Source organism: Panulirus ornatus, chromosome 12, assembly GCF_036320965.1.
Source record: "Panulirus ornatus isolate Po-2019 chromosome 12, ASM3632096v1, whole genome shotgun sequence".
Taxonomy (NCBI): Eukaryota; Metazoa; Arthropoda; class Malacostraca; order Decapoda; family Palinuridae; genus Panulirus; species Panulirus ornatus.
In genome coordinates this window covers 46,736,230-46,751,950 of record NC_092235.1, presented here as the reverse complement: position 1 = coordinate 46,751,950, position 15,721 = coordinate 46,736,230, and the positions used below count along the sequence as shown (strand labels likewise).

Here is a 15,721-nt window from a genome sequence, read left to right as displayed (position 1 = left end):
GTAATTCTGTAGTGCAGACACCATAGAATATTAAGGTTGGAATTCCTATTCTCTTGACAATAAGCTCCTGAATACCAAATATTGAATTCTATACTTTTGGAACATACAAGTATGTGGGTGCAAACACATCCATATCCGACACTATTTTCCAATTCTAATTCTTAATGTGTCTGTGAATCAAGAGCCTGATTTAAATGATGCAAATAAATTTCCAATAATGTAACAGCTTCAAAAATGCATGAAAAGTACCATAAGTGCACCCAAATACTTGGTTGATCATTACCTTCTATGACTGTGTGTATGGTTTCACTTTAAGCAATTATGTACAGTACTGCACTTAATTGATACTGACACAATGTAATTTTTTTATATACACAATTGCTGTTTCCTACATCAGCGAGGTAACACCAGAAAACATAAAGAATGGCCCATCCACTCACACACAGACACACACACACAGTGTGGTTTCAGAAGTGGTAGAGGATGTGTGGATCAGGTGTTTGCTTTGAAGAATGTATGTGAGAAATACTTAGAAAAGCAAATGGATTTGTATGTAGCATTTATGGATCTGGAGAAGGCATATGATAGAGTTGATAGAGATGCTCTGTGGAAGGTATTAAGAATATATGGTGTGGGAGGCAAGTTGTTAGAAGCAGTGAAAAGTTTTTATCGAGGATGTAAGGCATGTGTACGTGTAGGAAGAGAGGAAAGTGATTGGTTCTCAGTGAATGTAGGTTTGCGGCAGGGGTGTGTGATGTCTCCATGGTCGTTTAATTTGTTTATGGATGGGGTTGTTAGGGAGGTGAATGCAAGAGTTTTGGAAAGAGTCGCAAGCATGAAGTCTGTTGTGGATGAGAGAGCTTGGGAAGTGAGTCAGTTGTTGTTCGCTGATGATACAGCGCTGGTGGCTGATTCATGTGAGAAACTGCAGAAGCTGGTGACTGAGTTTGGTAAAGTGTGTGAAAGAAGAAAGTTAAGAGTAAATGTGAATAAGAGCAAGGTTATTAGGTACAGTAGGGTTGAGGGTCAAGTCAATTGGGAGGTAAGTTCGAATGGCGAAAAACTGGAGGAAGTAAAGTGTTTTAGATATCTGGGAGTGGATCTGGCAGCGGATGGAACCATGGAAGCAGAAGTGGATCATAGGGTGGGGGAGGGGGCGAAAATTCTGGGAGCCTTGAAGAATGTGTGGAAGTCGAGAACATTATCTCGGAAAGCAAAAATGGGTATGTTTGAAGGAACAGTGGTTCCAACAATGTTGTATGGTTGCGAGGCATGGGCTATGGATAGAGTTGTGCGCAAGAGGGTGGATGTGCTGGAAATGAGATGTTTGAGGACAATGCGTGGTGTGAGGTGGTTTGATCTAGTAAGTAATGTAAGGGTAAGAGAGATGTTTGGAAATAAAAAGAGCATGGTTGAGAGAGCAGAAGAGGGTGTTTTGAAATAGTTTGGGCACATGGAGAGAATGAGTGAGGAAAGACTGACTAAGAGGATATATGTGTCGGAGGTAGAGGGAACGAGGAGAAGTGGGAGACCAAATTGGAGGTGGAAAGATGGAGTGAAAAAGATTTTGAGTGATCGGGGCCTGAACATGCAGGAGGGTGAAAGGCGGGCAAGGAATAGAGTGAATTGGAGCGATGTGGTATACCGGGGTTGACGTGCTGTCAGTGGATTGAGTCAGGGCATGTGAAGCGTCTGGGGTAAACCATGGAAAGCTGTTTAGGTATGTATATTTGCGTGTGTGGACGTATGTATATACATGTGTATGGGGGTGGGTTGGGCCACTTCTTTCGTCTGTTTCCTTGCGCTACCTCACATACACGGGAGACAGCAAAAAAAAAAAAAAAAAAAAATATATATATATATATATATATATATATATACATATATAAAGGGGAAGAGTGGTTTGGGAATGTCTTGGGAGTAAAGTCAGGGGTTAGTGAGAGGACAAGAGCAAGGGAAGGAGTAGCACTACTCCTGAAACAGGAGTTGTGGGAGTATGTGATAGAATGTAAGAAAGTAAATTCTCGATTAATATGGGTAAAACTGAAAGTTGATGGAGAGAGATGGGTGATTATTGGTGCATATGCACCTGGGCATGAGAAGAAAGATCATGAGAGGCAAGTGTTTTGGGAGCAGCTGAATGAGTGTGTTAGTGGTTTTGATGCACAAGACCGGGTTATAGTGATGGGTGATTTGAATGCAAAGGTGAGTAATGTGGCAGTTGAGGGAATAAATGGTATACATGGGGTGTTCAGTGTTGTAAATGGAAATGGTGAAGAGCTTGTAGATTTATGTGCTGAAAAAGGACTGGTGATTGGGAATACCTGGTTTAAAAAGCGAGATATACATAAGTATACATATGTAAGTAGGAGAGATGGCCAGAGAGCATTATTGGATTACGTGTTAATTGACAGGCGTGCGAAAGAGAGACTTTTGGATGTTAATGTGCTGAGAGGTGCAACTGGAGGGATGTCTGATCATTATCTTGTAGAGGCTAAGGTGAAGATTTGTATGGGTTTTCAGAAAAGAAGAGTGAATGTTGGGGTGAAGAGGGTGGTGAGAGTAAGTGAGCTCGGGAAGGAGACTTGTGTGAGGAAGTACCAGGAGAGACTGAGTACAGAATGGAAAAAGGTGAGAACAATGGAAGTAAGGGGAGTGGGGGAGGAATGGGATGTATTTAGGGAATCAGTGATGGATTGCGCAAAAGATGCTTGTGGCATGAGAAGCATGGGAGGTGGGTTGATTAGAAAGGGTAGTGAGTGGTGGGATGAAGAAGTAAGATTATTAGTGAAAGAGAGGAGAGAGGCATTTGGACGATTTTTGCAGGGGAAAAAATGCAAATGAGTGGGAGATGTATAAAAGAAAGACAGGAGGTCAAGAGAAAGGTGCAAGAGGTGAAAAAGAGGGCAAATGAGAGGTGGGGTGAGAGAGTATCACTAAATTTTAGGGAGAATAAAAAGATGTTCTGGAAGGAGGTAAATAAAGTGCGTAAGACAAGGGAGCAAATGGGAACTTAAGTGAAGGGCGCTAATGGGGAGGTGATAACAAGTAGTGGTGATGTGAGAAGATGGAGTGAGTATTTTGAAGGTTTGTTGAATGTGTTTGATGATAGAGTGGCAGATATAGGGTGTTTTGGTCGAGGTGGTGTGCAAAGTGAGAGGGTTAGGGAAAATGATTTGGTAAATAAAGAAGAGGTAGTAAAAGCTTTGCGGAAGATGAAAGCCGGCAAGGCAGCAGGTTTGGATGGTATTGCAGTGGAATCTATTAAAAAAGGGGGTGACTGTATTGTTGACTGGTTGGTAAGGTTATTTAATGTATGTATGACTCATGGTGAGGTGCCTGAGGATTGGCGGAATGCGTGCATAGTGCCATTGTACAAAGGCAAAGGGGATAAGAGTGAGTGCTCAAATTACAGAGGTATAAGTTTGTTGAGTATTCCTGGGAAATTATATGGGAGGGTATTGATTGAGAGGGTGAAGGCATGTACAGAGCATCAGACTGGGGAAGAGCAGTGTGGTTTCAGAAGTGGTAGAGGATGTGTGGATCAGGTGTTTGCTTTGAAGAATGTATGTGAGAAATACTTAGAAAAGCAAATGGATGTGTATGTAGCATTTATGGATCTGGAGAAGGCATATGATAGAGTTGATAGAGATGCTCTGTGGAAGGTACTAAGAATATATGGTGTGGGAGGCAAGTTGTTAGAAGCAGTGAAAAGCTTTTATCGAGGATGTAAGGCATGTGTACGTGTAGGAAGAGAGGAAAGTGATTGGTTCTCAGTGAATGTAGGTTTGCGGCAGGGGTGTGTGATGTCTCCATGGTTGTTTAATTTGTTTATGGATGGGGTTGTTAGGGAGGTGAATGCAAGAGTTTTGGAAAGAGTCGCAAGCATGAAGTCTGTTGTGGATGAGAGAGCTTGGGAAGTGAGTCAGTTGTCGTTCGCTGATGATACAGCGCTGGTGGCTGATTCATGTGAGAAACTGCAGAAGCTGGTGACTGAGTTTGGTAAAGTGTGTGAAAGAAGAAAGTTAAGAGTAAATGTGAATAAGAGCAAGGTTATTAGGTACAGTAGGGTTGAGGGTCAAGTCAATTGGGAGGTAAGTTTGAATGGAGAAAAACTGGAGGAAGTAAAGTGTTTTAGATATCTGGGAGTGGATCTGGCAGCAGATGGAACCATGGAAGCGGAAGTGAATCATAGGGTGGGGGAGGGGGCGAAAATCCTGGGAGCCTTGAAGAATGTTTGGAAGTCGAGAACATTATCTCGGAAAGCAAAAATGGGTATGTTTGAAGGAACAGTGGTTCCAACAATGTTGTATGGTTGCGAGGCGTGGGCTATGGATAGAGTTGTGCGCAGGAGGGTGGATGTGCTGGAAATGAGATGTTTGAGGACAATGCGTGGTGTGAGGTGGTTTGATCTAGTAAGTAATGTAAGGGTAAGAGAGATGTTTGGAAATAAAAAGAGCGTGGTTGAGAGAGCAGAAGAGGGTGTTTTGAAATGGTTTGGGCACATGAAGAGAATGAGTGAGGAAAGACTGACTAAGAGGATATATGTGTCGGAGGTGGAGGGAACGAGGAGAAGTGGGAGACCAAATTGGAGGTGGAAAGATGGAGTGAAAAAGATTTTGAGTGATCGGGGCCTGAACATGCAGGAGGGTGAAAGGCGGGCAAGGAATAGAGTGAATTGGATCGATGTGGTACACCGGGGTTGACGTGCTGTCAGTGGATTGAGTCAGGGCATGTGAAGCGTCTGGGGTAAACCATGGAAAGTTCTGTGGGGCCTGGTTGTGGAAAGGGAGCTGTGGTTTCGGGCATTATTGCATGACAGCTAGAGACTGAGTGTGAACGAATGGGCCTTTATTGTCTTTTCCTAGCGCTACCTCGCACACATGAGGGGGGAGGGGGATGGTATTCCATGTGTGGCGAGGTGGCGATGGGAATGAATAAAGGCAGACAGTGTGAATTGTGTGCATGGGTGTATATGTATGTGTGTGGGTATATATGTATGGGTACATATGTATGTGTGTGGGTATATATGTATTGCGTGTGTGGACGTGTATGTATATACATGTGTATGGGGGTGGGTTGGGCCATTTCTTTCATCTGTTTCCTTGCGCTACCTCGCAAACTCGGGAGACAGCGACAAAGCAAAAAAAAATATATATATATATATATATATATACATATATATATATATATGGAAAGAGGGGAAAGTATGAAGTCTGTTGGGGATGAGAGAGCTTGGGAAGTGAGTCAGTTGTTGTTCGCTGATGATACAGCGCTGGTGGCTGATTCATGTGAGAAACTGCAGAAGCTGGTGACTGAGTTTGGAAAAGTGTGTGGAAGAAGAAAGTTAAGAGTAAATGTGAATAAGAGCAAGGTTATTAGGTACAGTAGGGTTGAGGGTCAAGTCAATTGGGAGGTGAGTTTGAATGGAGAAAAACTGGAGGAAGTGAAGTGTTTTAGATATCTGGGAGTGGATCTGGCAGCGGATGGAACCATGGAAGCGGAAGTGGATCATAGGGTGGGGGAGGGGGCGAAAATCCTGGGGGCCTTGAAGAATGTGTGGAAGTCGAGAACATTATCTCGGAAAGCAAAAATGGGTATGTTTGAAGGAATAGTGGTTCCAACAATGTTGTATGGTTGCGAGGCGTGGGCTATGGATAGAGTTGTGCGCAGGAGGATGGATGTGCTGGAAATGAGATGTTTGAGGACAATGTGTGGTGTGAGGTGGTTTGATCGAGTGAGTAACGTAAGGGTAAGAGAGATGTGTGGAAATAAAAAGAGCGTGGTTGAGAGAGCAGAAGAGGGTGTTTTGAAGTGGTTTGGGCACATGGAGAGAATGAGTGAGGAAAGATTGACCAAGAGGATATATGTGTCAGAGGTGGAGGGAACAAGGAGAAGAGGGAGACCAAATTGGAGGTGGAAAGATGGAGTGAAAAAGATTTTGTGTGATCGGGGCCTGAACATGCAGGAGGGTGAAAGGAGGGCAAGGAATAGAGTGAATTGGAGCGATGTGGTATACCGGGGTTGACGTGCTGTCAGTGGATTGAAGCAGGGCATGTGAAGCGTCTGGGGTAAACCATGGAAAGCTGTGTAGGTATGTATATTTGCGTGTGTGGACGTATGTATATACATGTGTATGGGGGGGGTTGGGCCATTTCTTTCGTCTGTTTCCTTGCGCTACCTCGCAAACGCGGGAGACAGCGACAAAGTATAATAAAAAAATATATATATATATATATATATATATATATATATATATATATATATATATATATATATATATATACACACATATATATATATATCCCTGGGATAGGGGAGAAAGAATACTTCCCACGTATTCCCTGCGTGTTGTAGATGGTGACTAAAAGGGAAGGGAGTGGGGGGCTGGAAATCCTCCTCTCTCATTTTTTTTTCAATTTTCCAAAAGAAGGAACAGAGAAGGGGGCCAGGTGAGGTTATTCCCTCAAAGGCCCAGTCCTCTGTTCTTAACGCTACCTCGCTAACGCGGGAAATGGCGAATAGTATGAAAAAAAAAAAAAAAAAATATATATATATATATATATATATATATATATATATATATATATATATATATATATATGTATATGTATTCCCTGCGTGTCGTAGAAGGCGAGTAATAGGGGAGGGAGCGGGGGGCTAGAAATCCTCCCCTCTCGTTTTTTTTTTCAGTTTTCCAAAAGAAGGAACAGAGAAGGGGGCCAGGTGAGGATATTCCCCCAAAGGCCCAGTCCTCTGTTCTTAATGCTACCTCGCTAATGCGGAAAATGGCGAATAGTTTGAAAATATATATATATATATATATATATATATATATATATATATATATATATATATATATATATATATATATATATATATATATATATTTTTTTTTGCTGTCTCCCGCGTTTGCGAGGTAGCGCAAGGAAACAGACGAAAGAAATGGCCCAACCCACCCCCATACACATGTATATACATACGTCCACACACGCAAATATACATACATACCTACACAGCTTTCCATGGTTTACCCCAGACGCTTCACATGCCTTGATTCAATCCACTGACAGCACGTCAACCCCGGTATACCACATCGCTCCAATTCACTCTATTCCTTGCCCTCCTTACACCCTCCTGAATGTTCAGGCCCCGATCACACAAAATCTTTTTCACTCCATCTTTCCACCTCCAATTTGGTCTCCCTCTTCTCCTCGTTCCCTCCACCTCCGACACATATATCCTCTTGGTCAATCTTTCCTCACTCATTCTCTCATGTGCCCAAACCATTTCAAAACACCCTCTTCTGCTCTCTCAACCACGCTCTTTTTATTTCCACACATCTCTCTTACCCTTACGTTACTTACTCGATCAAACCACCTCACACCACACATTGTCCTCAAACATCTCATTTCCAGCACATCCATCCTCCTGCGCACAACTCTATCCATAGCCCACGCCTCGCAACCATACAACATTGTTGGAACCACTATTCCTTCAAACATACCCATTTTTGCTTTCTGAGATAATGTTCTCGACTTCCACACATTCTTCAAGGCTCCCAGAATTTTCGCCCCTCCCCCACCCTATGATCCACTTCCGCTTCCATGGTTCCATCCGCTGCCAGATCCACTCCCAGATATCTAAAACACTTCACTTCCTCCAGTTTTTCTCCATTCAAACTCACCTCCCAATTGACTTGACCCTCAATCCTACTGTACCTAATAACCTTGCTCTTATTCACATTTACTCTTAACTTTCTTCTTTCAAACACTTTACCAAACTCAGTCAACAGCTTCTGCAGTTTCTCACATGAATCAGCCACCAGCGCTGTATCATCAGCGAACAACAACTGACTCACTTCCCAAGCTCTCTCATCCCCAACAGACTTCATACTTGCCCCTCTTTCCATATATATATATGGTTCTCAGTGAATGTAGGTTTGCGGCAGGGGTGTGTGATGTCTCCATGGTTGTTTAATTTGTTTATGGATGGGGTTGTTATGGAGGTAAATGCAAGAGTTTTGGAATGGACACGGAAGTGAGTCTCAGGGTGGGGGAGGGGGCGAAAGTTCTGGGAGCGCTGGAATAAATGTGCAAGGCAAGAACATTATCTTGGAAAGCAAAAATGGGTATGTTTGAAGGAATTGTGGTCCCAACAATGTTATAAGGTTGTAAGGCGTGGGCTATAGATAGGGTTGTGTAGAGGGTGGATGTGTTCAAAATGAGATGTTTGAGGACAATATGTGGTGTGAGGTGGTTTGATCGAGTAAGTAATGAAATGGTAAGAGAGATGTGTGGTAATAAAAAGAGTGTAGCTGAGAGAGCAGAAGAGGGTGTGTTGAAATGGTTTGGTCACAAGGAGAAAATGAGTGAGGAAAGATTGACAAAGAGGATATATGTGTCAGAGATGGAGGGAACGAGGAGAAGTGGGAGACCAAATTAGAAGTGGAAGGATGGAGTGAAAAAGATTTTGAGCAATCAGGGCCTAAATATGCATGATGGTGAAAGGCGTGCAAGGAATAGAGTGAATTGGAACTATGTGGTATACTGGGATCGATGTGCTGTCAATGGATTAAACCAGGGTATGTGAAGTGACTGAAGTAAACCACGAAAAGTTTTGTGGGACCTGGATGTGTAAAGGGAACTGTGGTTTCAGTGCATTATACATGACAGCGGGGTGGTGACGGGAATGAATAAAGGCAGCAAGTATGAATTATGTACAGGTGTATATATGTATATGTCTGTGTATGTATATATGTGTATACATTGAAATGTATAGGTATGTATACGTGCGTGTGTGGATGTGTATGTATATACATGTCTATGTAGGTGGGTTGGGCCATTCTTTCGTCTGTTTCGTTGCACTACCTCGCAAACTCGGGAGACAGCAACGAAGAACAATAATAAATATGGCTCAGATTGGGGTGTCTGAAAGTGTGTGGATGTAACCAAGATGAGAAAAAAGGACAGGTAGGTAGTATGTTTGAGGAAAGGAACTTGGATGTTTTAGCTGTGAGTGAAACAAAGCTCAAGGGTAAAGGGGAAGAGTGGTTTGGGAATGTCTTGGGAGTAAAGTCAGAGGTTAGTGAGAGGACAAGAGCAAGGGAAGGAATAGCACTACTCCTGAAACAGGAGTGGTGGGAGTATGTGATAGAGTTCAAGAAAGTAAACTAGATTGATATGGGTAAAACTGAAAGTGGATGGAGAAAGATGGATGATTATTGGTGCATATGCACATGGGCATGACAAGAAAGATCATGAGAGGCAAGTGTTTTGGGAGCAGCTGAGAGAGTGTGTTAGTAGTTTTGATGCACAAGACCGGGTTATAGTGATGGGTGATTTGAATGCAAAGGTGAATAATGTGGCAGTTGAGGGAATAATTGGTGTACATGGGATGTTCAGTGTTGTAAATGGAAATAGTGAAGAGCTTGTAGATTTATGTGCTGAAAAAGGACTGGTGATTGGGAATACCTGGTATAAAAAGAGAGATATACATAAGTATACGTATGTAAGTAGGAGAGATGGCCAGAGGGCGTTACTGGATAAGTGTTAATTGATAGGCGCGCGACAAAAAGACTTTTGGATGTTAATGTGCTGAGAGGTGCAACTGGAGGGATGTCTGATCATTATCTTGTGGAGGCGAAGGTAAAGATTTGTAGAGGTTTTCAGAAAAGAAGAGAGAATGTTGGGGTGAAGAGAGTGATGAGAGTAAGTGAGCTTGGGAAGGAGACTTGTGTGAGGAAGTACCAGGAGAGACTGAGTACAGAATGGAAAAAGGTGAGAACTAAGGACGTAAGGGGAGTAGGGGAGAAATAGGATGTATTTAGGGAAGCAGTGATGGCTTGCGCAAGGAATGCTTGTGGCATGAGAAGTGTGGGAGGTGGGCAGATTAGAAAGGGTAGTGAGTGGTGGGATGAAGAAGTAAGATTGTTAGTGAAAGAGAAGAGAGAGGCATTTGGACGATTTTTGCAGATGACTGGGAGATGTATAAAAGAAAGAGGCAGGAGCTCAAGAGAAAGGTGCAAGAGGCGAAAAAGAGGGTAAATGAGAGTTGAAGTGAGAGAGTATCAAAAAATTTTAGGGAGAATAAAACGATGTTTTGCAAGGAGGGAAATAAAGTGCGTAAGACAAGGGAACACATGGGAACTTCATTGAAGGGGACTAATGGGGAGGTGATAACAAGTAGTGGTGATGTGAGAAGGAGATGGAGTGAGTATTTTGAAGGTTTGTTAAATATGTTTGATGACAGAGTGGCAGATATAGGGTGTTTTGGTCGAGGTGGTGTGCAAAGTGAGGGTTAGGGAGAATGATTTGGTAAACTGAGAAGAGGTAGTAAAAGCTTTGCGGAAGATGAAAGCCGGCAAGGCAGCAGGTTTGGATGGTACTGCGATGGAATTTATTAAAAAAGGGGGTGACTGTATTGTTGACTGGTTGTTAAGGTTATTTAATGTATGTATGACTCATGGTGAGGTGCCTGAGGATTGGCGGAATGCATGCATAGTGCCATTGTACAAAGGCAAAGGGGATAAAAGTGAGTGCTCAAATTACAGAGGTGTAAGTTTGTTGAGTATTCCTGGGAAATCATATGGGAGGTTATTGATTGAGAGGGTGAAGGCATGTACAGAGCATCAGATTGGGGGAGAGCAGTGTGGTTTCAGAAGTGGTAGAGGATGTGTGGATCAGGTGTTTGCTTTGAAGAATGTATGTGAGAAATACTTAGAAAAGCAAATGGATTTGTATGTAGCATTTATGGATCTGGAGAGGGAATGTGATAGAGATGATAGAGGTGCTCTGTGGAAGGTACTAAGAATATATGGTGTGGGAGGCAAGTTGTTAGAAGCAGTGAAAAGTTTTTATCGAGGATGTAAGGCATGTGTACATGTAAGAAGAGAGGAAAGTGATTGGTTTTCAGTGAATGTTGGTTAGCGGCAGGGGTGTGTGATGTCTCCATGGTTGTTTAATTAATTCTTCAACACTCCCAGAATTTTTGCCCCCTCCCCCACCCTATGATTCACTTCCGCTTCCATGGTTCCATCCGCTGCCAAATCCACTCCCAGATATCTAAAACATTTCAGTTCCTCCAGTATTTCTCCATTCAAACTTACCTCCCAATTGACTTGTCCCTCAACCCTACTGTAACTAATAGCCTTGCTATTTTTCACATTTACTCTCAGCTTTCTTTCACACACTTTACCAAACTCAGTCACCAGCTTCTGCAGTTTCTCACCCGAATCAGCCACCAGCGCTGTATCATCCCTTTTATATATATAAAAGGGATGAGAAGAAAGAACGCAAACCTAGGGAAATGGGGTGCAGAGATGGAGTATGGCAGTGAGGTATGGTGGCTAGTGGCGAGCCTGTTTGCAGATGACACTGTGTTGCTTGCTGAGACTGAAGAGGAATTGCAGAAGGCTGTAAGAATCTTTAATAATGCATAGGATACTGAAGGTAAATGGAAGGAGAAGTAAAGTAATGATGCTTGCAAGGAAGCACAGTGAAAGAATAGATTTTGCAAAACTCAAGAGAGTGAAAGAAGAAAGAGTACTAAACTGTGTTTTGGATATGGGGGAGAAAGACTGGAAGAGGTGAGAGACTTTAAACATTTTGGAGCTGTCTTGGATAAGTTTGGTGATATGGGAGTAAAGACAAGGGAGAGAGTAGTACAGGGTAGAAGAGTCACTGGGTACCTTTACAGAGTAAGGAAGGGTAGAAGCTTAAATATGGAAGTGAAGAAAGGTCTGAGGGACAGCATAGTCCTCCCAACCCTGACCTATGCAGCCGGAATATGAGCAAGGAATGAGTCACAGAGGTCAAGAATCCAAGCTATGGAAATGAGCTATTTGAGAGGAGCACGTGGTATGAACAGATGGAATGAAGAAAAAATGAGGGGGTGTATGAGACATGTGGTATGGCAAGGAATGGATCATGAAGTGGTTTGGGCATCTGGAAAGACTAAGATGGGGAGTTTACAAGTAGAGTGTATGATAGTACAATTAAAGGGGTTGGTTTTAGAGGATGACCACCTGTGACATAGGGAGGTAGTGGAAGAATACTGGAGGAAACAAAATGGTGGATGAAGAATGTATGCAAGGGAGGCATACATGGATAGGGATAAGTGGAGACTCTTTTGCCTCACCCATCCCCTTGATGGGAGTTGCCAGCGGGAACGGATGTCAGGAATATATATAGATAGACAGAAGACTCATGGCACACTCAAATACTTTGGAGTTGTTCCAGCAAATATTCTTCATTAAGTAGCAAGATGCAGCATATGACAATGATCTAGATATAATTAAAATACAACACAGAAAAATAACGTAAATTTCTGTTGTTAAGAGGCTCGACTCCTAGAATGTCTCCTGCAAGAAGTTCAGGTGAGGTTTACATAGGTTCTAACTTCTAGAAGTGCTCCACTTAGATTTACATCATTTAAACCAAAATTTTCCCCTATGGCATGGTACACTGCCTCCTTTCAGCATCACTGAAAATCTCACCATCATGTCTTAGGGTTAGTTAGGAATCTGGATTCCCAAGACCAACTCAGCCTACATGACAATGATAAAATGCTCTCACAGCCTGATGTGAATGATAAATAACCTTAATCGTTCTTCCCTTAATTCCCCTAGCGCCATCTTGATCCTGGCAGCCACAGCAACACAATCATGTCTTGGCCATGTGACTCCAGATTCATCTTCCCCAACAGGAGCCTATGGACAGCCCCCTAGGTGATTCTGACTCCTTCCTCCACTAGCAAGGACCCTAGGAAACCTTGCAATCACCCTCTTCCTGCAGCAGTTATAGTAACCCGACCATTCAACTGCTCACCTCCTTTCAGATTTTGGAACCTTAGCAATGCCTCCTCTCTCCTGCTCACCCACAGAACATCTATAGAATTTTGGAATGCCTCTTCATCCTTAATGCTCAACCTTGGAATCCTGATTAGCATCCTTCCTACAAAAACTCCATGAGACCTGGTAATGATGCATCTCTCCTAAGGGATTCATGCTAGGTCTCTAAACAGCTTCAACCCAAGAATACAAAGAAATACAAGTGAAATGAAGGTCCGGGAAATACACCCATAATGGTACAGTGTACACAGTCTGTTACCTGAAATATCAATTATGGCAACATTTTTGACTTTTCTGTGTATTTTGATAATTTCACTGTGTCTATGCTGAATGTACATCAATGCATCATCCTGGATAAACTGGTAGCAATAATCTGGAGTTACAATGACTGTGTGGTACTAAAATTCACCAGAGGTACGCCCAAAGCAGCAATCATTTTGTTCTACTGAACTCCACTAATTGAGCATGATGCTGGATTCAACATTTGGCTTCTTTTGAATTTTATCAAAATAAGTCTGGCATCACATTATCAGAATGAAGATCTTAACACAAAATCAGGAAAATTTCATAAGTTGGCTCTATCTTCTACAGACTATTGTGTTTTGTCAACTATCAAAAAAAAAATTCTCTTGTATCTTGGTGTTTGAGGATGCCGTTCCTGCCACACCTGCTCTTGCACTAACGCCATGGCACTTGTGCCACGCCTGCATACATCATATCTTACCTCAATCTACCTTATCTACCTAACCTTACATTTTGCCCTGAGCAACCTTAAAAAGCATCGCGTTGTTACTCGTCCTTATGCACTCTGCTATCAGTCCTCATCATTAAAGGAGAAAATATATAATAACATCCTTCAAACCCTGATCACAACTCTCCACTATCACCTTATCAATTACCATTAGATAAAAAATATCCCAATAATGTTCCCTAGCTTTGTATTATCCACAAATGAAGTAACCATGCAAAACAAAACCAATGATATCGTTATGTTAATTCTGAGATGTCCATATACTGAATAATCATAATATCCAATTTTTACCAAATACCTAATGTTTGACCTGGCTCACCTAGATAAGCAAACAATATCTTTTTTCACGTTTCTGTTACATATTAGCACACAGTACAGTTTTACTCAAAAAAAGGAACCTTTGAACACTGACAATCAACCTCAAAAGTGGTTTTTGACCCTAAACCAGCTAAACATGAGGAGGGCCCAACCCACCCAAGCGACCGTGGCTGCCCACCGCCTAACTTGCTGCTCTAAAACTTAAGCTTTTAGGTCATGACAGACATAAACAACCTTTCCAATCCCCCACCTACTTCAATATAACACAAAAATGACATAATTTATTCTAATAATTCTCAACAATAACATTTACTACTCACGCTAAATCAGTGACAGAATCCAGCTAGAAAACAGGGACACACACTTCCGATACGGAACACCAACACAAACTAATCTTTCGTCTGCTAGCCAGCCAGGCTCACCCATGTAGGCAGTACACTAATACAAACAAGGATAGATAACGAGCATTACCTTTTCTCGTATAAAAAACATACTCTAAAATTCATCATACTCTTAGTAGCATTAATTGTTTTAAAAACATTTATTTCCTCTTTTGTAATTATAAATCGCTATGTATTCAAAAAATGTAATACCTTCTGTCGTCATTTCCAACTCCCGGATGGAAGCGCATTTGCTGATTGGCTATTGCTTACTGTTGCCATAGCAACTACAGACGCTTTTCTTGTCTACTTAGGTTTCTAGGAACTGATATCGTATGGTTTTCGTTTTGGTAGAATAATGTACACAGTAAAGATAGATCTAAAAATCAATCGTATCATGTTGATTAGTGAATCATGTTGAAATCTGAATATCAGCGCAAATCCTAAAAATCCACTTCTTTTCTATTTAAGAATTTAAGTGCACCGCTTGTTGCGGCTACCTTGCACGATAAGATTGTTCTACACACCAAAAGTTCACAGGGTTTGACCCATTCTTTTAGATTTTAGAAATGTAAAACTCAAATTGTAAAGAACCTACTTTGCAGAAAATATGGGTAGAAAATGTCTGAAACGTGAACAGGATAAGCGTGCACACAGCAAACACTCATGAATTATAAATGCACAATACACATTAAAAAGTTTTAATAGTTTACCTCTAAAGTAGGATTCGAAATCAGGAGAGTTGGGGGAAATGGGAGTTCTGACCCTCCGAAATCTATAAGGAAATGTGCTCTCCAAGGGACCCAGGACGGGTCCAGTATATAAAAGAAAATATTCATATGTAGTCCGTCAATCTTTTATACATGTTACAAATATTCAACTGAAATCAACTGTAAGGACATTATACTGTGTTAACTAAAATCAAATAAGTGAAGGACATATTGATAAAGGCTTCCCAGGCAACAACAATGTCTAACATGATACTACAGGATTTTGGTGTTTGCAACTTGCTGTTCTCCCGTCATCTATATAATTCCATGCGCCATTTATCACAACTGTAATAATGCGAAAGTATAATGCACTTTACTATCACAATGTGTCATAGGAATACGAAATTTGATATTTCATCATTCTCATGATCATGTCATTATGCGTTCTGCATTCTTTTCCTTTAAATACATATTTGTCTATATGTATATGAATACACTGTGGAAGTACAAGGTGCCCGAGAAAGCTCTGGAGTTTGCCATTAAACACAATCAAATGAGTTTACAATGATTTCCTTTTCAAAATTCGGCGCGAAATCTCTCCAAGTTTTAGTGTCATGTGCCGCAACCAGATGACACTACCAGTGACAACTTGCGCGTGCCGGGTACACATCAGTCAATCAGTCTTTGTGTCAACGTAGGCTGATAATATAAT

The 15,721-nt window shown here is 41.7% G+C and overlaps 1 protein-coding gene across 18 annotated transcripts in view; it reads right to left on the bottom strand.

The window, feature by feature from the left end:
* tmod (tropomodulin) overlaps positions 1-15,721 on the bottom strand; it is a 301,351-nt gene that overhangs the window by 243,802 nt on the left and 41,828 nt on the right. For 3 of the 18 annotated variants that reach the window (XR_011713469.1, XM_071667842.1, XM_071667852.1), the window contains exon 1: positions 14,240-14,362. The exons of 13 other annotated variants lie outside the window; for them this stretch is intronic. The gene's annotated coding sequence lies outside the window, so the exon portion shown is untranslated. Of the gene's footprint in view, positions 1-14,239; positions 14,363-15,721 lie in introns of those variants that run through there. 2 more of the 18 variants (XM_071667851.1, XM_071667841.1) reach the window with 2 other exon arrangements.